Below are 26,833 nucleotides of genomic sequence, written 5' to 3' on the forward strand. Positions count from 1 at the left end.
GCATAGTCCAAGGAGTCCCATTCTCTCCCCTTTGGAGCCAGCTGCCTGCATGTTCTGCCTTTTCTTTTTTTAATCTTTTTTTTTTTTTTTTTTTTTTTGATGTAAAATTATGCCAGGGCAGCATGCCATGGGGGAAGCCATTGTTGGTCCAACCTGCTTTTGACTGGGTGGGTAAGTCCACCTCATGCTGAGGGGTCAGGATCAGCCTCTCTCTCCATCCCCAGATGTAAGGCACACTATCCAACCTAGCCTTTACCTACCCTGGAAGTGTGTCTGCATTTCCAGTAATTTGGATGACATCTGGTTTTCTTCTGCCTATCTCCTGTGTCTAAGTCTCAAATGGCTCCAAGTTCAGGGAGAAAGGAGAGATGTCTGTCTAGATTTTCTTGAACTTCCAGAAAAAGATGCAGTTGTTTTCAGACATGCCCTCTACAGGGGAAGAACCAGGTGTGGGAAGCACACACAGGTAAGATATGGCGGACGCAGGTTATGAACCTCCAGTTCCCAAGCTCTTCCTCTGTGCACTGTTGTGAGAGAGGTGCAGCCCCCAAACGGGGCAGCGGTGAGAATAAGGCTCTACTCTGTCCATTTCTAGCTGCTTTTTATACCTGTTTATCCATCAGCAAACTTTAAGGAGAGTCTGGTCTGGGCAAGGAGCCATGCCAGTCCCTGCCAGGAACACAAAGAACCAGAAGGCAAACACGGTCTCTCCTCAATGGATTTACAGCCTTGTTGGAGAAAGAGGCACATAAAAAAAGACAAGTTACGGGCGCCTGGGTGGCTCGGTGTGTTAAGCCGCTGCCTTCGGCTCAGGTCATGATCCCAGGGTCCTGGGATCGAGTCCCGCATCGGGCTCTCTGCTTAGCGGGGAACCTGCTTCTAGCCTGCTCCCTCTCTCTCTGCCTGCCTCTCTGCCTACTTGTGATCTCTGTCTGTCAAATAAATAAATTAAAAATCTTAAAAAAAAAAAAGACAAGTTACATTACAAGACAGGATGTGGTCAGTGCCAGTGAGTTTTAGGGGCCATTAAAGTGCCATAAAAATTCTGAAGAGGAAGAGAACACTTTGGGACGCTGTGCCGATAAGAATCTAAGGGATGGAGGGGAGATCCTTGTTGGACAGGAGAATTTTCCCGGCCAGGAGTACCGTGTGTGAAAAGGGCCTGATTTTTAACGTTTATGAAATTTTAGTAAGCAACTTGAGCAACATGGAAGGAGTCCCTGTAGGGTGAAAAGCCAGGGGACGAGGCAGATACAGTATAACGTGGTACTCAGAAGGGCAGTCTCAGACCCCAACCCTGTAACCTGGACTTTCAGCCCAGACTCTTAGGACTGGCATACTCTGGGGCACGTCATGTCAGCTCTGCGTGCCTCAGTTTCCCAATCGCTACACCAGGCGCTGTCCTAGGTGCTGAGGATACAGCAGTAAGGAAAGTCCTTGTTTATTTCATGCTTACTGTAGGCATAGGTGGGGTTCTAAGCACTTTTTCTGTGTTAATTCATTTAATCCCCGGAGTAACCCTGCGAGGTGGGCACTTTTACTGGAAGTGTGGTCCAGAGAGGCTAAGCACCATGGACCTGGTCTCACAACAAGCAAGTAGCAGAGGCAGGGTACACACTCAAGAAGTCTGGCACCAGAAGCCATGTGTTGAACCCCTATGCTAACTAGCTTTGAAGTGGAAGGTTCATTGAAGGGAGTGGCAGGGGATATGTGATTGCATAGCGTAGCGATGACCTTGAGCACTAGAATAAGGAAAATCAGAGTATGCAGCTGGAATTCCTTCCAGTTTACCGCTTTGCTGCTTGAACAAGTTGTTTGGATTTAAAATGATAGGTTCCATGTGGTCACTGAAGGCCTTGCAAGAGAGATAAGTAGTTAAAAAAAAAGCCGAAAACCAAAAAACCAACTATTTTAAGATTTTTTTCCCCCTGTGATATAAATTGTGGTTTGAGGAGGAGAGAGTTCAGAGGTAAGGGGGAGACTCATAGAAGGGGATGATAAGCCTGAATCGAGGGCAGGATTAGAGCAAACTGGAAGGGGCAGAATTGAAAGATGCTCCTAAAAGATGACTATTAGGTCCAGGAAAAAGGTTTAACACACCACTTTTCCAGGATTAACGCCAGAGATACACAGTACTGTGGTTTTTAAAGGACTCTGCAATCACTCCCTAATTAATCCATCCCACTGGGAGGCACAGTTATCATTAAAAGGAGGCAGCTTCATACCCTCCCTTCACAGTTCAGCTTTATATTTGGTTTCCAGAATAGTATGTATTGCCTGGAATGCTGGGGAAAAAAGGAACTTCATGTTCGTTTTCTGTAGTAGGGTTTGAGCCTGTCACTGCTTATTCCTTAAGAATTAGAAAAACGGCGCCTTACAGCTAAAACAGGAGACTGTAGAGTGGAATGTGTAAAAAGGTGATATACACCTTCTGGCCACTGTTCGCTGTATGAAGACCTCTTAGTTTAAAGAATGATGTACATCTGCTCCTCTTTCAGAGAGAGATTAGAATGTCAGTAGCTGTATTTGTTTGAGGATGCAATGGAGATTCAGTGATCTGGAAATGGAAGAGGGACTTGAAATATTTTTGTTCTGATGGAGGCCAGGTGGGAGAGAATTTGAGCTCCAAATCCCACCACTGGGCCAGGATTATCTAATCCTCTGGTCCTTAATCCCTTTGTTTTGTTGGTATGGAAACGTCTGCTGAGATGGCTCCGGTTCACCTAACTTCCCCAAACTACCACACTCAGGTCAATAATTAGCAAACCATGTGAGGGAAAGACAATGTTCATTCTTTTCACAAAAATTTCGGCATAGTCTCAAATCTCCTGAAAATCCTAAGAACAAAAATGTAGAATTAGAATACTATGCAGCCATTTATGAAATGCGCTACAGTGTAAGGCATTTCACGGGGAAGATGAGGATAAAAATGTCTCTAATGGAATTTGTATCAGAAAGAAAAGAGGCAAGCTGCAGAAGAGTTTTGTATGGCACCATCCTATTTTTTGTTTAAAAAAAGGTGTATGTAGGGATGCCTGGGTGGCTCAGTTGGCTAAGTGTCTGCCTTCGGCTCAGGTCATGATCCCAGGGTCCTGAGATCGAGTCCTGCATCGGGCTCCCTGCTCAGTGGGGAGCCTGCTTCTCCTTCTCCCTCTGATTTCTCCCTGTGCTTGTTCTCTTTCTCTCTCACACAAATTAAAAATATTTTTTAAAAAAAGGGTGTATGTATATATGTGGGTTTGTGAATGCATGGGAACATCTATGTGGATTTCTTTTCCTTGGGATTCATTTAGCTTCTTGGAAAAAAATATTCATCTGTGGTGGGAAATTCTCATACCTTATGTTTTCTTCTTCTAAATTTTTATTTTGAAACGGTTAGAGATTCACAGGCAGTTGCAGAAAATAGCGCAAAGAGGTCCTATGTGCCCTCCCCCAGTTTCCCTCAGGGGTTACATTCTGGTTGACGACACACAGTAGCAACGCCAGGAAATTGACGTCGGCGCAGGATGTGTGTGGTTCTGTGTTGTTTCATTGATGTGTAGACTCCTGCAACAACCACGGCACCAAAGCTGGAGTACCATTCGGTCCCCACAAAGGTCCCCGGCTGCCGCCCCTTTCCAGTTCCTCAGACCTCCTTCCCCCTCCAGTCATTCTTCCTAATCCCTGGCCGCCATCAACCTGGTATCAAATGTTTGATGATGCTGAGAATGTGATATAAATAGATCCACAGTGTGTGTCCTTTTGAGATTGGCTTCCTTCACTCAACATGTTGCCTTAAGGTCCATCCCAGTCCTTGTGTGCATCAATGGTTCCTTCATTTGTATTGCCAAATAGTCATCTATGGTTGGCTAACCGCGGTTTAACCATTCACCTAGGACAGATGTCAGTAGTTGTTTCTAGTTCTCAGATACTACAAATACAGCTGCTATGAACCTTGTGTCCGGGTGGTACGTGGACGTAAATTTTAATTTCTGGGGAATAAATGCTGAGGGGTGGGTCATATGGCGAGTATGTGTTTAGTTTTTTAAGGAAATGTCAAATTAGTTTCTGGAGTAGCTATACTATTTTATAGCCCCCCACCCTGGCAGTATTTGAAATATCCAGTTTCTCTACATCGTTGCCAACATTTGGCATTGTCAGTTTTCATTTTAGCTGTTCTAATGTATGCGTAGTGAGAACTCATCTTAGTCTTGCACTTTCCTTAACGACAAGTGATACTGGACACCTTTTTGTGTGTTTTTCTGCCACCTGTAAATCTTCTTGGTGAAGTACTGCTCAAATGTTTGCTAATTTTTAGCAGGTTTTTATTTCCTTATTTTTAACTTTCGAGAGTTCTTTGCCCTATTGTTTGCTCTCTTGCTTGAACTACTGGTTTTTCTTGTGAGTTCATTTATGGAAATTACTTGAGGCTCTGGACAAAGGTGGGTTCCCTTCAGAATGTTGTTTCTGCCACGTACCTGGAGTCCCCATCAGCTTGGACTCTTCTAAATTAAATTCTTGGCATGAGGAATTTCGGTGCTTCCAGGTGATATGAATTTTCCCTGCCAGCCCTTATTAGGACCAGCTTCTGATTCTAAATTCTCTTTTTTTTTTCTTTCCTCTTGTGAATTTGAAGGTTCGACATAATTCCTAGTCTTCCCAGAGGGGTGGGTGTGGGTGTGGAGATAGGATTGGGGAGGGTTTATTTCTAGTTCACTCTTACACTGAGATAGAATCCTTTGGGATCCCAGCTTTATATGGGGTGGAGCTGGGTGGAGGGAGATCTCCTATTAAATCTGAGGCAGGCCCTGGATTTTGTTTGCTGTATGAATATATTTTTTCCTTAGATAATTTTTCAATCATGAGATTATGGGAAATTATATTTAACTTTCTTTTTATGTTTTCAATTTTTAAAATTAATCAAAAGTATTAACATATTTTCAAAATGTGAAATAAAACACACCTGAATTTTTTTTTAAAGCTAATGTTACAAGAGAAAGATAAGGACATATCCAATGTTGTCTATTTAAATTTCCTACTTAATAGCAGCTATCAGTAGAGCAGAATGAACAGTTCTGGGGATCAGGAATCTTCCTTTAGTAAAAGTTTCTATTAAAGAGTAGAGGAGTGCCTGGCTGGCTCAGTCGGTAGAGCACGTGACTCTTGATCTTCGAGTTGTAAGTTTGAGTTGGGCTTAGAGATTACTTAGAAATAAAATAAAGTAAAATAAAATAAATATTTTAAAAAATAAAGAGTAGAGAAAACATGAAGTCTGAAGTCCTTCTGTAGAGGAAAGGAAGGAGGAGGCCATTTCACAGAGAAAGGGAGTGTTGTTTTTATCTCAGTGAGCAGAGCTACCTGGCAAGGAAAAGTGTGTATTCGTTTCTTAGAGCAGCTGTAACAAATTATCACAAGCTTAGTGGCTTAAAACAAGACAAATTTCTTACTTTATAGTTCTAGAGGTCTGAAGTCTGAGTTGGATCTCATCAGGCTGAGAGCAAGCTCTCAGCAGAGCCACAGAAGGCTTTTTTGGGGACAATAAGTTCACTTGCCTTTCCTGCTTCTAGAGGTTCCTTAGTTTATGGGCTTCTTCTTCTTTTTTTTTTTTTTTTTAAAGATTTTATTTATTTATTTGACAGAGAGAGATACAAGCAGGCAGAGAGGCTGAGAGGGAAGCAGGCTCCCTGCCGAGCAGAGAGCCCGATGCGGGACTCGATCCCAGGACCCTGAGATCATGACCTGAGCCGAAGGCAGCGGCCTAAACCACTGAGCCACCCAGGCGCCCTATGGGCTTCTTCTAACTTCCAAGCCAGCAGTGGGTCTCATAGGATATTCTAGGAAAATCTCTCCATCTCAAGGTCAGCTGATTAACATCCTTAATTCTATCTGCAATTGTAATCTCCCTTTACCATGCAATTAAACATATTCACTGGTCTTGTGGGTTAGGGCATGAACATCTCAGGGGCGGTGGGGGTGGGGGGGAGCGCGGGGAGGTCACTATTCTGCCTACCTTAAAGGGAGAAGTTTTTAGGTCATTTGGTCTAATTAAGGTGGTGAATGCTTTTACAAATTACCTGCAGATCGTGAAGGAAAACACACACACAAACAAATATTCAGCTAATGAGTTATTTTAAGGCAGACGCTCTCACAACTCTTCCCTGGGTCTAGAAGCCAAACTCTGGCAGCCCCCTGCAGAAGTACCTCCATGTGCTCCGCCCCATCCCCATCCGTACTTTCAAAATTACTTATACATGGTAGACACAATGCTCCATAAATTAATTTTCCTGTGTCCCGCAAGGGTTTCAAACCCTGGACATATGTAGGATCTTGGATGATGACAGAGGAATGAACAGTATACTTTGAAACTTGTGCAAAATTAACTGTGGCAGAAAACGGTGCCTCATCACAGAAACAGAGTGGAATTGGGTGAAAAGCATCTAAGGGAATATACAATCTTTCTTTTCCCTCCTTGGCTCTGGTCCAATTTCTTCTCTTTAGCTACTATTTCTTCTCCAAGAAGGAGCAGAGGCTGTGAAACCATGTTTCCCATCTGAGGCTCTCTTTCCTTTCAATGTGTTGCTCATGATCTCGACCTGGGGGCCCAGAATCAGTCATAAAGTCATTGGGACAGATGGGCATCAAGGTCTCTGCAGGGCCTGCGTTAAGGCCTCCTGCAAAGCTCTTTTTTTTTTTTTTTTAAAGATTTTATTTATTTATTTGACAGACTGAGATCACAAAGCAGGCAAAGAGGCAGGCAGAGAGAGAGAGAAAGGGAGAAGCAGGCTCCCTGCTGAGCAGAGAGCCCGATATGGGGCTCGATCCCAGGACCCTGGGATCATGACCTGAGCTGAAGGCAGAGGCTTTAACCCACTGAGCCACCCAGGCGCCCTGCAAAGCTCTTTACAGAACAATAACAAACCGAATAATAAAATAATTAAGCTTATACATATAATTGAATGATTCTGGGAATAAAATAGTGAGGCAATTTCTGGGGGGGCAATGAGAGTTTGTTTCATATTTGAGCTACAGAAGTTAAGTCACCCCTGGGGAAATCACAAACCAGATTTGCATGGAGTTTACTAAGTCTCATCATCCTTATTAATATGGTCTTACATTTTCAAAATTACCTAATCCTAGCCCCAAATGTTTTAATACTGTATTTTTGATCCCTGTATAGACAGCTGGGATGCCACGTGTTGGGGCTCTGCCGAGTTGGGAAATTATACATTTGATGATTATGAAATTGGTCTGGATTGATTTAATCACTGTAATCACTGGCATTGTGCAGATATGCAACCGGGAAGTTTTCACTCCAACAATTACACACGAGGAAGTCACGTTATGTGGGAAGCTCATCCCTGTGTTTATTTCTACCTAAATGGGAAGAAGGATGAAGAACGGGCAGGGTATGGCAATGCCGGGTGAACCCACACGACAGTCAGGGAAAGGCAGGGTCAAGTAATGAGCTCAGTGCAGTCCCTTATGCTGTACCTGGTTTCCTTGGGACTCGCTACAGCAAAGAAGTTGTATCTAATGAAATAGACACTTATGTCATTATCCCTCAAGAGGATTAACAGGCAGAGTATCTGGCCTATGGTAGGAACTCCATAGATTTTAGTTTCTGTCCCTGTGACATCCTTTGAGGGGGTGTATGGTGGTGTGGAGTGGTGGGCTTCTTTTCCTTTATAACTACCCTTCACTCTAAATGCCCTGGTGGTGGGCCGCAGAGAGCAGGAATGCCTTCCTCCCTCCTAGTTCTACAGATTGATTCAAGCTGCTGACTGAACAAAGGAGGATCTCCCCCTTGGGAATTAGGGGAGCTGGTCAGTGTCTGGGGATGGCTGTGAAGAGAGCCAGCAGAGCCTAAAACATTCTCATCATTACTGTGTCTCAGAACTCTGGCTAGGAAACGAGCAGGCCACAGGTTGGAAAATCTGCTCCTTTCACAGAATTCTGGGTGGTGAAGCAGAAGGAGATGGTGTGTGGGAGGGTTAGAGTGTCAGAGAAGAGAGAAGGATCTGGGGAGATGTTTGGTTTAGGCTGTAATCCAAGTGCAGCGTCGTGGACAAAGCACACTGCCCACTTCTGCCACACACAGAAACACAGTGTGGTAGGTAGGAGGAAGGAGGACTTTGGAGACCATCAGCTCCAACCCCTTCATCCTCCTGGTGAGGAACAGGGACCTGGTGAGGGTGACCAAGATCACACGGTGGGTGAGAAGGCAAGTGCTCCCCGCGCACATTTCCCAGGTGACTCACTGCACCTACAAATCCATTTATAACAAACACTTGGCCCCTCTTCTAAATGGCCTAAAGCTTCCATTAGGGCAGAAGTTACTGGATGACAAATGGCCAACAGACACATGAAAAAGTACTCAACATCACCCGGAATCAGGGAAATACAAATCAAAACCACAATGAGATATCACCTCACACCAGTCAGAATGGCTAAAATTAACCAGTCAGGAAACGATAGGTGTTGGCGAGGATTCAGAGAAAGGGGAACCCTCCTACACCATTGCTGGGAATGCAAGCTGGCATAGCCACTTGGAAAACAGTGTGGAGATTCCTCAAAAAGTTGAAAATAGAGCTACCCTACGACCCAGCAATCGCACTACTGGGTATTTACCCTAAAGATACAAATGTAGTGACCCGAAGGGGCATGTGCACCCAAATGTTTATAGCAACAATGTCCACAATGGCCATACTATGGAAAGAACCAGATGTCCATCAACAGATGAATGGATGAAGAAGAAGTGGTATATATATATACACACACAATGGAATATTATGCAGCCATCAAAAGAAATGAAATCCTGCCATTTGCAATGACATGGATGGAACTGGAGAGTATTACGCTGAGTGAAATAAGTCAATCAGAGAAAGACAATTATCATATGATTTCTCTGATATGAGGAATTTGAGAAACAAGACAGAGGATCATAGGGGAAAGGAGGGAAAAATGAAACAAGATGATACCAGAGAGAAAAAAAAAAATGATAGCAGAGAGGGAGACAAAGCTTAAGAATCACAGACCTGTACCCCTGAAACAAGTAATACATTATATGTTAATAAAAAATTTTTTTTAAAAAGTTACTGGATGATTGGGAAGAATATAGTAGTCGTTTTCCTGTGAGATAATACACAATCTGGTTTAATCCTCCAGCTAGCCCTGAATGGCACAGAGACTCGCTATTGTCTTTTATGGGCAAGGAGACTGAGGTTTTAGAGATGGTACATGGTTTAGGGATGAAGTGGGTGGGACTAGAGTCCAGGTCCTTAGACCCCAGACCTGGGACTCTGTGATCTTGGGCAACTTGCTTGGCTTCTTGAAGCCTCAGTTGCCCCCTCCGGAAATGGGAGCGATGACAGCACTCACCTCCTTGTGCTAGTGGGACAAAGATCCAGAACAGTGCCTGGCATGGTCAGGGTGAGCCATAACTGTCTTGCTGCTGCTGTTGTCGTTGTTGAACAAAATACTAACAGAGGCTACGAAAGGGAGGGTCTGTAGAGACTTAGAAGTGGTTAATAACAGGCTGAATACAGACTCCTTCCATTTAGAGTAGACGCTCGCCGTAGCGATGATGTGGGCCCAATAGCAACAAGCCAGCCTGATGTCACTGTTTCATTTGCCAGGGAGACTGGCATCAGGGAGACTGGGGGGACACGTGGCATGTGGGTTCCGAAGTCACTTCAGGATATCCACATGTGCAGAATGGAGACGTATGGCGGATACAGGGATGATTGAGCAGGTTAGGACGAGCTGAATGCCTACCTGGCAGGAACTGGCAGCCCGCTATGGTTCTTTCTTATCACCGGCCCTTTTAAAATTTTAATTACTAGTCTAGAATGTAAACTTTGCAAATTTATTTTTGGCAGCATTATATTTCTCCCTACGCATCATTAAAAGAAAGCCCAAGATACAAAAGACGAAACAGCGCTTCTCCGATAGAAGCATGGAGGGACACTGGAGAAGGTACCCTTCATTTCCTGAAGCAGCTGGGGAAGCTTGGGGACTCTGAGCTCGATGGACGCACAGAGTCCACTCTTGCCAGATATGCTGATCGGAGTGCGTGAAGGCAGTGACCCTGCTGAGCTGGCTTGGAGTGCTGGGCTCCAAAGCCATAGGAGGCAATAATGGGACCTGCCTAAGAACTTAGCCTTGAAGTCAGCAAGTGTGGGTGTGACTTGGAACAAGATAACTAACTGCCAAGTCTCGGTTCTTCCTTTCGAAAATGAAGACGGTAATTGTACTGACCTCACAGAGTGCTTGTGAGATTCACAACGAAATAATAATGAACACGGAGCTTTTGACATATTATTATTAATATGACATATATCAGGGTCAAGATAAAATTCTGTATTTGGATCCTGCCAAGGTAAGCATACACGCAGAGGTGTTCATCAGCAGTTCACGTACAAAAGAAAAGCCGGCATTTTAGGTGATGATGAAACTTGGCGTAACAGTCAACTGCACCACAGCCAGCCACAAAAAACATGAATGCGATCTTAAACCACAAAGCTTAGAAAATTTCCATCTGACTTGTTCCTGTCCAGTTAACCCCTCCCATCCTGGCAGCCACGCTCTGATAAAGAACGGAGAGAACCAGGCGGCTTGCAGAAGGTTGGTGGAGGCCGGGTACAGAATCGGCAGTGCTCGAGGGACAGCTGGATGAATCATGATGTTTACATCCAAGAAGAGAAAACTCAGAGACATAGGAGAGAGGTTTGCAGATATGTGGGTGAGCCTCGGGGATTTTGTAGTAACTCAAAGAGTGGAACTAGGATGTGGAAGCTTTCACGGAGTCCATGTAAGTTCTGCATGACAAAGAACTCTCCAGAAAAAGTTCTTTGTCCAGCAGCACAATGAACTGCCTCAGGAGGTAATAAATTCCCTGTCACTGGATGTGTGCACGATTTGACAGGGTATATGATAGAAGGAACTCATGGGTGCAGAGGCTGAGTGATTCTTCAAAGCCCTTTCAACCTTTTTTTTTTTCCATTTTATTTATTTTTTCAGCGTAACAGTATTCATTCTTTTTGCACAACACCCAGTGCTCCATGCAAAACGTGCCCTCCCCATTACCCACCACCTGTTCCCCCAACCTCCCACCCCTGACCCTTCAAAACCCTCAGGTTGTTTTTCAGAGTCCATAGTCTCTTATGGTTCGCCTCCCCTTCCAAATTTTTTTTTTTTTAATAAACATATAATGTATTTTTATCCCCAGGGGTACAGGTCTGTGAATCGCCAGGTTTACACACTTCACAACACTCACGATAGCACTTACCCTCCCCAATGACCATAACCTTGAAAATGCTATGTTTTCCTAGTAAGTTACGAAATGCTGAGCGGTGCCTTTACCTTGTGGGGAGATAGGATGAGATCTTTATAGAAAACATCTGTTAATGTGAATCCTGGGCCAGTACCCATGCCGGGTGCTGGCTTGTCCACCTGCTGAGGGACACAGGCACATTTCAGCTCTTCCACTCTCTTAGGCAGAAATCAGTGAATAAGTAATGGAAGGAGAGGAAGGAAGATAAGAAGGACGGGAAGGAGGGAGAGGAGGAGGCATCTGTCAAAATATATTCATTTGATCTGAATAGATATTTCTACAAATAAAGATTTAGGTAACCAATTAGCGCATGAAAGGATGCACAACATCCTTATTCATCAGGGAAATGGAAATCAAAACTACAACAAGATACCACCTCACTTCCACCAGGATGGCCACATCCCACAGACAGATAATAAGCGTTGAGTGGGCTGTGGAGAATCTGGAGCCCCCACATGCTGCTGGGGGGGGCGGGGGGGGACGTAAAATGCTGCAGGAGCTTTGGAAAACAGTTTGGCAGCTCCTCAAAAATCACCATATGAGGGCGCCTGGGTGGCTCAGTGGTTTAAGTCCACTGCCTTCAGCTCAGGTCATGATCCCAGGGTCCTGGGATCGAGTCCCGCATCGGGCTCTCTGCTCAGCAGTGAGCCTGCTTCCCTCTCTCTCTCTCTGCCTGCCTCTCTGTCTACTTGTGATCTCTCTCTGTCAAATAAATACATAAAAAAAAAAAAATCTTAAAAAAAAAAAAAAAGATTATGTCCCCCCAAAAACTTGTCCAAGAATGATCATGGCATTATAAAGATTTTTTTTTCTTTTTTTGGCAAATAGTCTCCATGCCCAGTGTGGAGCCCATTGTGGGGCTTGAACTCCCAGCCCTGAGATCGGAACCCGAGCTGAGATCAAGATGGACTGACTGAGCCACCCACCTGCTCCAGCATTATGTATAACAGCCGGAGAATGGAAACAAGTCAAAGTGGCCTGCTGAATGGACAAGTAAACTGTGGTCTATTCATGCAATGCAAGACCATTTAACAATCAGAGGGAATGAAGCAGGAGCTAGAGAGACATCCCTGTCACCAGAGACAGAGAATTCAGGGCCAAGAAGACTGCATACACAAATCTTACCACTAATTTACCACCCCACACTCAGACTGCTTCATTTTGCCAATTTTTTCACAAATGGATTTTGTTTTTGTTTTTTGTTTGTTTGTTTAAAAGGTATAAAAGCTGCGTGCTTGGGTCACTTCTTTGAGTTTCATCTTTCTAATGAGCTCGCATACCTAGGTATGAAATTTAATTTCTTTTTCTCCCACTGATGTGTTTTAGGTCAATGTAATTATGAAGCCAGCCAAAGAACCTAAAAGAATAGTAGTCCTCCCCAATAACCGTGGCAGTCTGACTACACGTAAAAATTTCAGATCTATGACAAGTACAAAAGAGAATGGGAAACATCCTTTAACAAAGAACTCTTCCAAGTAAAATAAATAAATCTAAATTAAAAAGAAAAGATGAACAGCACAGTCAAAACAAAATTGGGTCAAGGATACAATATGCAAAAGAAGTACAGATGAACAATAAACTCAGAAAAGCACCAAACGCCTAACAGCTAAAGAAACACTGGTGGAGTGTTCGTTGGTCCGGTTTGTTGGAGGGCAAATTGGCAGTATGCTAAAAGTCTCCTAAATACTCACCCCTCATGAGACTATCAGATCTAGAATATAATAAGGAACAAGGAATATATGCAAACATACCTCTATGACATTATTTATGACGGCAAAAAATTTTCTGACAATTGAATGTTTAAGAATAAGGAAATAGTTACATATATTATGAGAGATCCATACTCTGTTTATTATGCAACCATTTGAATTATGTTTTTGAAGAAGACTAAATTATGCTAGAAAATGCTTGCAGTGTTAAGAAAAAAATTTAAAAACCCCACTGCAAATATAGTATGAAACCAGTTATATGGGAAATAAACCATCCATACGGAAAAAAACACACTAATGCATGGTAGGATTACCAATAGTTTCTATTTTTTGTTTGAAATTTCTCTGAACATTGTAAAAGATCTACAAGGAACATGGATTCCACTTTTTTGTATTTCTTTGTAATCATTATAAAGATAAATGTTAATTTAAACCAAGACATTTGGAACAGGAAGCAAACTACCAATTCTTGATTCAAAGCAAGGTCTACCCAGAGCATTAGAGGAAACTGAAACCAAATATTTATTTCAAAAAAAAAAAAAAGAGTAGTTTCGTATTTTTTATTCAAATATAAGAAACCTCAGGGAATTATATTAATAAACACCTTCTAATTTTTATAAAAACTTAGTGATGGGAGGTAATAGTGAGGTCCAGTCACTGGCCCATCAGCAGTGGGAGGGTAACTATTGTTCCTATTGAAATGTTGCCCTAATGTTTTGATGGATTCTAGAAACATCTTTGAAATCCTAATTATCCTGTGTGTAACTATTTTGAGAACTAAATTCTAAGAAATAAAGTTAGAAGTGCTTATTCACTTCTCTGCCAACCCCAATATATAGTCCAAAGCTATTTAATTGGAGCGCCTGGGTGGCTCAGTCATTGTCTATCTTCAGCTCAGGTCACAATCCCAGAGTCCTGGGATCGAGCCCCACATCGGGCTCCCTGCCCAGCGGGGAGCCTGCTTCTCCCTCTCCCCCTGCTTGTGCTCTCTTTCTCTCTCAAATAAATAAATAAAATCTTAAAAGAAACAAAGCTGTTTCATCAGCAGTGGGTTTTAGGTAACCAGCCTAAGGTCAGTGAAAACTTGATAGATGAATGGATAACCTAGGGTTGGTCAGGCCTGCCTGTTTATTCTGGAATGAACCTGGGAGGAAAAAGCAGTGCTCAGATTTGGTGAATTGAGAAACAGAGCTTCTCTGAAACCTTCAGAGTGAAGATTTGTTATTTCAGGATAAGGAAGAAGTCCCTTTCAAGGGAAAAATCCTTCAAAAACAACTGGATTGCCCAAATATGAATCTAGTGTGAGAGGGTCTTTCCCCTCTTTAAGTCTCTGCCAGGTCAGTATATTGCAGTCTCAAAACTGTTTTTGTTAAACTGGAGGTTACCACTTGGTTGGTTTTAGGCTCATCCCATAACTTCTCGAAGCCTGAATTCCCTCATTTTCAAGAGGAGAGTACGTTCAAATTTTAACATTACAGAATCCACTGAAACCACCACTTTTATTCATGCACACACTTTTATTCATGCACATATCTCATAGGAATATAGAAATATGTAACATTTTGAATGACTAGCTTGGAATCAGAGTCTTATTTATACCAGAGAGCTCTAAAGATAAAAGCCAGTTGGTATATGAGAAATCCACAGCTAACATCATGCTTAATGGGGAAAAACTGAGGGCTTTCCCTCTGATGTCAGGAACAAGATAGGGATGTCCATTCTCACCAGTTGTATTCAACAGAGTACTGGAAGTCCTAGACACAGCAATCAGACAAAAAGAAGTAAGAGGTGGGCGCCTGGGTGGCTCAGTGGTTTAGGCCTCTGCCTTCGGCTCAGGTCATGATCTCAGGGTCCTGGGATAGAGTACCGCATTGGGCTCTCTGCTCGGCAGGGAGCCTGCTTCCTCCTCCTCTCTCTCTCTCTCTCTGCCTGCCTCTCTGCCTACTTGTGATCTCTCTCTGTTAAATAAATAAATAAAATCTTTAAAAAAAAAAAAGAAGAAGTAAGAGGCATCTACAGTGGTAAAGAAGAAGTTAAACTGTCACTATTTGCAAATGACATCATGTTATACTAGGAAATCCTAAAGACTCCACTGAAAAACTACTAGAAATAATAAATTCAGTGAAGTGGCAGGATACAAAATTAATACCCAGATATCAGTAGCATTTTTACATATTAATAATGAAGTAGAAGAAAGAGAAATGTAAAAAACACCATTTACAATTGCACCAGAAAGAATAAAGTACCTGGGAATAAACTTACCCAAAGAGGTGAAAGACTTGTACTCTGACAAGTAGAAAACACTAATGAAAGAAATCAAAGATGACACAAATGGACAGATACCCCATGCTCATGGATTGGTAGAACAAATATTGTTAAAATGTCCTTTTAACACAAAGCAATCTATAGACCAACGAATCCCTATCAAAACATCAACAGCGGGGCACCTGGGTGGCTCAGTGGGTTAAGCCTCTGCCTTCCGCGCAGGTCATGATCTCAGGGTCCTGGGATCAGGCCCCTCATCAGGCTCTCTGCTCGGCAGGGAGCCTGCTTCTGCCTCTCTCTCTGCCTGCCTCTCTGCCTGCTTGTGATCTCTGTCAAATAAATAAATAAAATCTTAAAAAAAGAAAAAGAAAACATCAACAGCATTTTTCACAAAACTAGAACAAATAATACTAAAATCTGTATGGAACCACAAAAGACCCTGAATAGCCAAAGCAATCTCAAAAAAGAACAAAACCAGAAGTATCACAATCTCAGACTTCAAGATACACAACAAAGCTATAGTAATCAAAACAGCATAAATACTGGCACAAAAAGACACAGATAGATCAATGGATCAGAAGAGAGACCCCAGAAATAAACCCACGATTATATGGTCAATGATCTATGACAAAGAAAGCAAGAATATACAATAGGGAAAGACAGTTTCTTCAATAAATGATGCTAGGGAAACTGGACAGCTTCAAGCAGAAGAATGAAAGTGGACCACTTCCTAACACCATACACAAAAATGGAGTAAAGACCTAAATGAGTCCTGAAACCACAAAAATACTAGAAGAAATAACAGGCAGTAGATTCTCTGACATTGCCCAAAGTAGCATTTTTCTAGGTATGTCTCCAAAGGTAAGGGAACAAAAAACGAAAATAAGCTATTGACCCTACATCAACATAAAAAGCTTTTGCACAGCAAAAGAAACCATCAGTAAAACAAAAGGACATCCTATCGAATGGGAGGAGATATTTACAAATGTTATAGCCAATATGGAGTTAATATCCAAAATATAAAAAGAATGTATATAACTCCACATCAAAAAACCACCAAATAATCCAATTAAGAAGTGGACACAAGACCTGAGCAGACATTTTTCCAAAGCAGACGACCAGATGGCCAACAGGCACATGAAAAGATGCTCAACATCACTCATCATCGGGGAAATGCAAATCAAAAACCACAACGGGATACCACCTCACACCTGTCAGAGTGGCTAAAAAACACAAGAAACAACCAGTATTGGTGAGAATGTGGAGAAAAAGGAAACCTTACGCATTGTTGGTGGGAATGTAAATCGGTACCATCACTGTGCAAGAAAGTATGAAGTTTCCTCAAAAAATTAAAAACAGAAATACCATATGATCCAATAATTCCACTACTGGGTAAAATTTACCCAAGGAAAATAAAAACACTGATTCAAAAAGATATATGCATTCCTATGTTTATTATAGCATTATTTATAATAGCCATGTATCCATCAACGGATGAATGGATAAGGAAAATGTCTCTCTCTCTCTCTCACACACACACACACACACACACACACACACAAATATTATGCAGCCATAAAAATGGATAAGATCGTGCCATCTGAGGCAACATGGATGGACCCAGAGGGTATTAGGCTAAGTAAAGTAAGTCAGACTGAGAAAGAAAAATAGCGCATAATTCCACTTATCAATGGATCTACAAAAAATGAACAAACAAAAAGCAGGATCAGAACTATAAATACAGAGAACAAACTGCTGGTTGCCAGAGGGGAGGGGTTGGAGGTGGGCAGAATGGGAGAAGGGCAGAGGGAAACACGGGCCTCCAGCTGTGGAAGGAGTAGGTCACGGGAACATAAAGCAGAGCACAAGGAATACAGTCTATGATACTGTGATCCTGTTGTGTGGGGACAGATGGTGGCTGCCCTTGGGAACACAGCGTGATGTATCAACTTGTCAAATCACCAAGCTGTACTCCTGAAACTAATGTAACATTGTGTGTCAACTCTAAAAAAAAAAAAAAATCTAACTGGCTTAACCCAAAATGCCATGTAAAAAGGGTCCCCTTCCCTCCCCAGACCCCGGTATTTTCATACACCACAAAGCAGTGTCTGAAATTCCACGTTCGGAGACTGGTTCTTCAGGAGTAAATCTGATCCATGTTCTGTCACTAATGCTGCTAGGAGCGCACACTCTACGGTCAAACAGCCTGGCTTCGTCCTAAACTCCTCGCAGCTCTAGGACTGGGGCAGGCCATTTCAATCACGCCATCCTTCAGGGCTCTCATCCACAAAATGGGGCTCACATGCATCTCTTCCTCACAGGGTATTGTAAGAGTTAAATACAAAGACACACGTCATTCCCAATAAATGTTCATTATTATTTCTTTTGGTGGGATAAGTTCAGAGCGACGTGAGCATCTCCAGGCAGATGAGGAAAGGGCCCAGGATGGAGGGTTGATGGAATGTTGCTGACATAAGCGTCACCTTCTAGATGCATTTGCTTAGGCCTGAGGGCATCTCAGTATCTCGGTAGGCGGAGATTTACACATTTTCGGATAAAAGCTTTAATATAGTTTTCTCTATTTTGCAAACTAATTCTTCCCATCCCCCAATCTCTCTCTTTTTTTTTTTTTAAAGATTTATTTATTTGACAGATAGAGATTACAAGTAGGCAGAGAGGCAGGCAGAGAGAGAGGAGGAAGCAGGCTCCCAGCTAAGCAGAGAGCCCAACGCGGGGCTCGATCCCAGCACCCCGGGATCATGACCTGAGCTGAAGGCAGAGGCTTTAACGCGCTGAGCCACCCAGGCGCCCCACCCCCCAATCTCTTCTATAACTGACCTCTCAACATTTTCTGTTCCTTACAGAACAATAGATACAATGCGCTTGGTTTTCCTCTTTCAGAGGACGTGCAACTTATTTACGGTTGCACAGAACCCCCTTCTACTCCTCTCCCCCTGGGTCTGTATCTGGGTGACACCAAAACCATGCAAGGAGCCTGCAATGATGGGCAAGTTATTTGCAAAATTATGGATTTTACTTGTCTCTTTAGCTGGTTTCTTAGTCCTAACATGATGTTCTTTTTCCTGTTTTTGTTTTTTAAGATTTTAAAATTTATTTTAGAGGAGAGAAAGTGCGTATGTGGGGGGGGCAGGGGGGGCAGAGGGAGAGGGGGAGACTCCCTGCTGAGCGCTGAGCACCACGTGGGGCTCGATCTCACAACCCTGAGATCACGACCTGAGCTGAAACCAAGAATCAGACGCTTAACCAACTGTGCCACCCAGGTGCCCCTCTTTTCCCTGTATTTCAAAGTCACACTGTCCATCTCCTGTCCTGTAGGAGGGATCGTATCCCCCCATCATCACCTTGTGCAGACCCAGGTGGAAATGTAGCTTTTTAAAAGTGGGCACAGGGAGCTTCCCAGTTTGAAAAGATCTTGGCGAGGTTAATGTAAATTGGATCTTCTTCCTGTAACCAACTATCTGGTGGTTTAAAAAAAAAAAGACTCTTGTAGATTGATGGGTTGATGGGAAGCCTCTCGTTCTGGTTTGCTGGGGAAGGAAGAGGCCAGTTCTCAAAAATTCCTTCCCGCCACGTTGGGACCCAGAGTCAAACAAATGGGCCACGTGTTTCATAGGATTGGTTTCCGTTTGGGCAATGACAAGCGTCGTTGGAGGACGGGAAGCAAGTAGGCAGTGTAGCATGCTGATCCCAAGTATGGGTTTTAAAACTGGCAGGTCTGGGTTCAAATTTCCACTGAACCACTTCCAAGTCCCTCCGCTACACTTGGCTCCATTTGCCCGGTGGGAATAGAAAGACATCCCTCTTAGAAATTAAATGAAGTTAGTAATCTGGCACATCATAAGAACTCAAGAAATGGCAGTAAATATTAATATTGCTGCCGGTTGGCCGCTGAGCAGGTTTCTGATCAGCAAATACTGGCGGTGGAAGCATCAGCAGGAGAGGAATAGCCTCCCCAGGTAAAAATCCTTCTCCTGGGAGGCATCGAAAAATCCCATCCTAGCTGGGCCCTCCGCCTTGAATATGTAATGCAATCCAAATCTCTTCTGCTTTTCCGCAGCATCAGCATTGTTAAACCTAGAGCCACCCAGAAGCCGCTAAGAATCTCAGCAGACGCAGGAATTGCTTTGAATTACTCTCTCATCGGCTTTGCCTAGAGTCAGACACTTACAGAGCAGAGCAAGGCGACACTTCCTGGTTTACCTCCTGGAGCGATGGGAGTGGAGGCTATTGTAGTGGGAGTGCGTTCACCGGTACGCCTTGGACAGCTCTATACCTCCTACACGCACCCAGCAGTGAGCCAGATCGGGATGCCCGGTCATCTTAAATGTGACCCAAAGACATAACGCTTGGCAAATACATGCGTTTTGATACAAAGGGATTTAAAGAAATGGAATTGTGTACTTCCCCAGTGTGAACATAAGAGCATCAGCTAAGCTGTGGGTTTCGTCCTTTGTCCTTTTCCTGTCTGGTGACAGCCACAGGAGTGACTATGCACCCTCACCCTGTAAGGTGTGGGAACCCACAGCCCTCCGAATGCACCAGTCTGCTCGCAGGTGGTGATGGGACGCAGCACTGGGTGAGCCACTGGCCCTTGCCCCTCCCTTCAGCCCTCCTCCCTCCCTCCTTGGCGTGCTAAGTGGTTAAGTGAGGTGGTCAGGATCCATGGAGAAGCAGAGGGAAGCAGGATGGGACTGGGCTAGAGGGGAAACATCCTTTCTCTGGTACCAGAACGAGCACATTCACTCAGGGTCCCAGGCTTCTATCTCAAATTCCTCCACTTTGCTTCTCTGCGGGATAGCTTTCTCCACCTGGGAGGAGACAGAAAAACAGGGGTGGGTCTCACATAGCTGAAATTCTTTTCCAGGAGTCACCAATTCTGCTCTCTTCCATTTGGACAAAAGGGTGCAGAGTTTGGATGAAAACCAAAAGGGTTATAAAGAATTTTATCTTTGGATAAGGCTTTCAATGGCTGCTTTCGTGTTCCGAGAGATCAGAGTTGCCTCGTGAGTAAGTAGAAAGCACTTTATCAACCCAAACAAATATTTCCCTAGCTTTCCCTTCCCCACAGAGCCGTGCTGGAGGTCAAAATGCAAACAGTGGGCATAAATTCCTGCTGTCTCACTCTTCTTCCCCTGAAGCAGAAGGAATTCTGAATTTCAGAAAGAAGGAAGGGGATGAAGTTGAAAGACGAAGTATGAAACATCATACTTGTTTTCTCTACTTCTAGGGGGCACATCCTGGCCTGTGGCCTCAAGTCAACCAGCCTGGCCTTTCTGAAACTTTCCCTGGGTGCAGATCTGGTTGTCTGGATCTGTACAGGGGAGGCCCACATCCTGCCAGGCAGCCCCCAACCCGAGTGCAGGCTCGCGTTCCTCGCAACTGTTTGGCCCGAGTGGCTAATACTGTAGACTTTGAAGCCATATTGACTGGAGTCTCACCCCTGCTTCCACCACTTGCTGGCTGTGCAACCTTGGGCGAATTACTCAACCTCTCTGTGCCACAGCTTTGTCATCTGCAAGACAGAGGTTACGGCAGCATCCCCCTCCTAGGGTTGTTGAGAGGGATTCAAGGAGATAATACCTGTAAAATGCTTAGAAGGCTTTCAGACTCCTAGTAAATGCTCAATAAATGCTAATCACTATTCTGGAGGCCCAACAGAGTCCACCCTTTTGTCCAAACGGAGGAGAGCAGAATTGGTGGCTCCTGGAAAAGAATTTCAGCTATGTGAGACCTTGTTCCTCTGCATTACTGAAACACAGAGTTTGCTCTAGGTATGACCTCTGGGGCTAGGCCTACGCTGTTTGACTTATGAGGAATGAACCTATAAGAAAGCTCTAATCCAGGGCACCTGGGTGGCTCAGTTAGTTAAGTGACTGTCTTTGGCTCAGGTCATGATCCTGGAGTCCTGGGATGGAGTCCCGCACCGGGCTCCCTGCTCAGCAAGGGGTCTGCTTCTCCCTCTGACCTTCCCCTCTCGTGCGCTCTCTCAAATAAATAAATAAATAAAATTAATTAAAAAAAAAAGAAAAAAAGAAAACCCTAATCCAGAGTGTTTGCCCCAGTATCAACCTCTCAAAGACTAATCATGTCTTAGCGAAATCTTTGTCTTTTAAAATATTTTCTTTCTTTCATGCTTACTTTCAATAACAAAAGAAAAACATATTTGTGGTAAAAATTCTTAAGTATAGAAAACGAAAACCAAAAGCATGTTTCCACAAAACCCACTTTCCAAAGACTCCTTGTAATTACTGGTTTGTGCAAAAACAAATAAATAGAAATGAAATCAGATAAAATGGGTAATACTTTTGTTTGGTTGTTGCTACTCCAAGATCCAAACTCTTTCAGTTTTGCTGCCTGTTCATGCACAATGAATTCTTTAGTAGTTACGGGATGAACATGGCCAATTCGAATGATACTAATTTAGCAAAGTTTTCTGTTTTAGTTCTCAGTGACTCAACTTGCCTTGTTTCTATCGCCCTTGTCAGATTCATTCTCAACTAGTGTTGTACTTTGCTAATCACACATTTCTGAGGCCAAGTGAGATTATCACTTATTCAGGCACTAAATATTTATTTTTACACAGGCACAAAATCTCTTTGTGTCTAAATGTTTTTAGACATTAAAGAAGAATATTTGATCTCAACGACTTGCTTACTGTGTGATTTCCCGAGAACCAGATAAAGTAATTGGCTGATATTCCTGTGTTTTCTCTACGTACGAAATGGATGCAATATATTTGTTTGTCAGATGGTCATAATAACGACTCAAATGTGAAATACCTCCATTCAAAAGTAGTTAAGACACTACATTTCTGCCAATTGTTCAATTGGACTTCATCAAAATTAAAAACTTCTGCTCTTTGAGAGACTCTGTTAAGAGAAGGGAAAGACAAATCACAGATTAAGAGAAGATCTTTGCAAAGCACTTGTCTGTCCAAGGGCTTATATCCAACAATAAGCTTTGAAATCTCAACAATAAGAAAAAAAATGAAAAGGGGCCAAAGATTTGAGCAGACAACTTATCGAAGAATATATACAGCTATCAGAGAAGCACATAAAACATACTCAATGTCATTAGTCATTAGGGAAAGACAGATTGAAACCACAGCGTCCTGTTACTATGTATCGATTAGAGCTGCCAAAAGGAAACAAACTGACCACAGCAGGTGTTGGCAAGGATGCGGAGGAACTAGAACGTTCTCGTACACAGAGCTGGTGCATATGTATACCAATAGTCTCTGCAAAACAGTCTGGTAGTTTCTTAAAAAGCTAAACATACCCACCGTACGCTTAGCCTTTCCAGGCATGGGTATTTATTCAAACCAAACCAGTGTATGTCTATAGAAAGACTTGTACACAAATGATTATAGTGGCTTTACTGATAATAGCCCAAAATGGGAAATGCTCCAAATATTCATCAACAGGTGAATAGAGAAAACAAAGGGAAAACCGCTCAGGGATTAAAAAGGAACAAACTATGGGTACACACTATAGCATGGATTAATCTCAAAATAATTACGCTGAGTGACTGAGGCCAGATCAAAAAAGTAGATTTTATTTTATTGTATTTATGTGAAACCCCAGAAAACACAAATAATCAATCGTAGCAGAAAATGGATCCGTGATTACTTGGGAAGGGGGTCAAAGAGAGGCAGGAGGAATGTCTTATAAAGGGGCATATGGAAACTTTCCAGGATGAAGGATATGTTTGTTATCTTGACTGCAGTCATGTTTTCATGGGTACATACAGATGTCAAACTTATCAAATCATAAATCTCAATATGTATGTCTTATTGTATGTCAGTTACTAATTATACATCAATAGAGTTGTTTCAAAAGATGATGTAGTTCTGGAGATAATAGCTTCAGAATTTCCAAAGAAGCACTACTTCTTGTTTCTTGTGACCTCATGGAATCTCTCCCCAGTTTTTCTACTTTGAGGTCAGATTATTCAGTAATGCTAAAATAAAGCAAGTATGCAAATATGTATATAAAATTTGGAATCTGATTGACCTGAGTTCTAAGTATGACAAAGACAGCTAGTTCTTTCCTAAGAAGCATTCTCTCCTTATCCCTTAATATTAGAACCCCTGAGTCTTAGCTAAGCACATCGCTGTCTGGAATAAAGACATATTTTTTCTGACCCTCTTTGCACGTAGGTGTGGCCATGATTAAGTTCTTGCCAATGACATATAAACAGAAACTTTATGTGTAACTTTTGAAAAGGGTCTTTAAACGGTGGGGAACACATTCCTTTGGCCTTCCTCCCTTCTGCTGACTGCAGTGAGGATGTGAAGGCTGGAGCATGAGTGGCTCTTATGGGCCATGAGGAAGAAAGCACATGGGAACAAAAAAGGGGTGATAACACAGAAAGAGTCCCAGATCTTGACATCTTGGAGCACCATTTCAGCCCTGCATTATTTACTTCTGGCCTATTAATACAGAACAAAGAGAAATAAACTTCTACCTTGTGTTTAATCTCCCTGTTTCCTGGGATGCCTTATTCAGTTAAGCATCTGCCTTCAGCTCAGGTCATGATCCCAGGGTCCTGGGATTGAGTCCCGCAGTGGGCTCCTTGGCACCCAGCACAGGGTCTGCTGGAGATTCTCTCTCTTCCTCTCCCTCTGCCCTGCCCCCACTCACACTTGCTCTCTCTCTCTGAAATAAATAAAATATTTTAAAAAGTACTTATAAAAGGGCTACAAGCATACTCTGTTAATCTTGGGTATGCAACATTCAGAACACAAAGACCAACAGCAAACTGACAATAGGCTGGCTTTGTCCCTGGGTGCAAATGCCCTTGTCACTGGTGACACGCACAGTGTCCACCTTGTAGAGTCAGTCAGAAGGTCCTGGGGGTTTGTCAGTGTCCCCACTAGTCATAATCTCATACCTAATTACACGTCGGTCCTTACCCACACTGATGGTGTTGATTAGTGTCTTAAACTAACCAGGCTTGAACTGTCTTGTCACCAACAGGTGGCTCCTCTTGCTTCCCCCCATTTATCTGAGGCCCCTTGCTACAAACCACTGCTCTGAAATTGACTCTTTTTGAAGAATCTCAGTAACAGATGGTACCTAACACCTGTCAGATTCTACCCAAGGACCGACCTGGGATGTTTCTGGACTCTTTCAGTCTGGAGGGAGACTTCATGAAGGAGAGCTCAACCCTAGACCAACAAAACAAGAACTAATTAGCTGGGACCCAAAGAACAGATTGGATCATGGTTAATGTTCCCTTGCGAATTGCACCTTAATCTCTCTTTATCTCTCCATTGAACATGGACCACACTTTCCATGGGTTTCTTGTTTCAAACTTTCCCTTGGATTTCAAAAGATTATTCTACAAAAACTCTTTTAATACATTTTGAAAAAACTCAAAGAATAATGATTCTGTAGAAAAGACATCATCTGCCCATCGATCGTAGAGTCATAGTTAAATACTCTGCAAAGTGTATTTACTAAGTGTGTTTTTGTTATGCTGTAGTTATTGGCATAGGTTCAATATTCAATATTTCTCTTATTGTACCTGTGTGAATAAAACAGGTCAAGGACAGCAAAACATACTATATCAGAAATAGAATGTTCAATCTGGTTTCTGGACATTTTCTCCCAAAGACAAGGTTGGTTTATCTAAAATTTAATGATGTTTATGGTGATTTTGGAACATGTGCTTTTAGACTATGTTTCAGTGTACTCAAGAGATACAAGTCTTTGCTTATGACCTGTCAGAGAATAAGACTAACTCAGCTTTAATAGACAGATACCTTAAAAAATCACAAACAATACCTAAAAAAATATTGCAAACAATGCACAAAAAAATAAGAAGTCAACACCAAAACAGGAACTTTGTCATTGCAACCCAGTAGAGCAGATGACAGAGACGTGCCACCTGGATGCTTGGAGCTCTCACGTTGATATGAATGAGTTGTTTAAAAGATGCTGTTTCCGTATTATTGACTGTGATAATGATGGTTCATAGCTTTAGCTTATCTGTAGGATGCGTTGGAGGGAGAGAACTGATATTCTAGGAGGGACAGGTAATGTGTGCTTGCTGCATTATTGAGAACTCTGTTATTCTGCAGAAGGAAAAAAATCAGAATGCTTGGATGAAACTCATAAGATATGCTAAGTCAACCTAAGCATCTGGTCAGTAGAGCACGTGTATGTTACACGTAGAAAGAAAAGAATGAACACACCATTCTAATAGTCATGAAATAATAAATATACATGAGACATTAGGAAGCACGAATACAAGAAAACCTAAATACTCAGGATACATAATAGGCGTGAACATTAAATGTTCATAAGGCCTTAATTTGGCCAACCATTGATACCACCCATCATGGCCTCCTGCATTCCCTCTCCAGGAAATAGAAATCAAACCCATGGTTGGTCCATAGGCTAATACAGGGGCTACAGTTACAACCAGGATTGCCTGCCCCTGTCCCTGTGTTTCTCTGAAAAGTGTGCATTATTAGCTCTGGGAACCTTCTATCTGTTGATCACCTTGTGCAAAGCTCATTTGTGGTCTCACAGCATTAGTGGTGAAGGCTGATGTGACAGAAAGAGAGAAGGAAGGGACAGGTGAGTTTTGCACACCTTAGGGTCTAGGTGCTACGGTTTGTCAACTCTGTCTGTTCCCTATTTTGTTACCTTACCAGACAGACCGCTTCCCACCTGCTTCTTGCTATGTATTTTATTTTATTTTTTAGATTTTATTTATTTATTTGAGAGAGAGAGCACAAGCAGGGAGGAGAGTCAGAGGGAGAGAGAGAAGCAGGCTCTCCACTGAGCTGGGAGCCCAATGTGGGGCTGGATCCCAGGACCCTAGGATCACGACCTAAGCCAAAGGCTGCTACCTAACCCACTGAGCCACCCAGGCGCCCTTGCTACATATTTTAGATTGACTTAACAACCCATGTGATTTGAGCATCTTATTTTAATCTGCGAGCCTTTGTGTTGTGTGACCTGTGGGATAGCTTACCTATAGTGTACTAGGAGGTCTGTACTGCATCAAGGTCATTTTCCACCAGACAGATGGGCTCCAGGATTCTGGAGACCTTGGCCAGCTAACTGTTATGATCATGTTCCGCTGCTAGGCTCCCAAGGGAAAGCCATATACAGCGTCCAAGGGCCACTGTAGAATCCCGCCTATGAATTCACACCTGCGGAATTCACAGTGAAGACTAACTATCGGGTTCCCAGTGTGCCGGACCATCTGGAGCCGTAAGTCCTTCTGCTTAGGTTGGGTGTCCCTGTAAACTGACTATGTGTCCTCCTTAGTCCCCAGGCCCATAACCAAACTTCAGCTCAGTGTCAAGAAAAGAAAATGGCCTCCTGGAGACGGTGGGTAAAGGACGGCAGTGTCATCTGCTCACCGCAGGCTGTCCCAGGGAAGCCGCAGCCCTCTTTCCGGCCCTCATTTCTGGGATCAGAGAGGAGTCCATAGAGAGAGTGTGCCCTACAGGCTCGGAGTTCCAGTGCCTGCTGCGTCTACCACAGCTGTTGCAGGAATCTCTCAGCTC

At 43.0% G+C, this 26,833-nt stretch overlaps 1 protein-coding gene and 1 long non-coding RNA gene across 6 annotated transcripts in view; one reads left to right on the forward strand and one right to left on the reverse strand.

The window, feature by feature from the left end:
• The window catches only part of RIPOR2 (RHO family interacting cell polarization regulator 2), a 226,434-nt gene that overhangs the window by 137,890 nt on the left and 61,711 nt on the right, over positions 1 to 26,833 (reverse strand). The window lies entirely within an intron of this gene.
• On the forward strand, positions 10,601 to 12,520 carry LOC123941420. The gene is made up of 2 exons (XR_006818277.1): positions 10,601 to 10,704; positions 12,140 to 12,520. It is a non-coding gene; the product is annotated as an uncharacterized LOC123941420 (long non-coding RNA).

Source organism: Meles meles, chromosome 5 (assembly GCF_922984935.1).
Source record: "Meles meles chromosome 5, mMelMel3.1 paternal haplotype, whole genome shotgun sequence".
In the NCBI taxonomy this organism is placed as follows: domain Eukaryota; kingdom Metazoa; phylum Chordata; class Mammalia; order Carnivora; family Mustelidae; genus Meles; species Meles meles.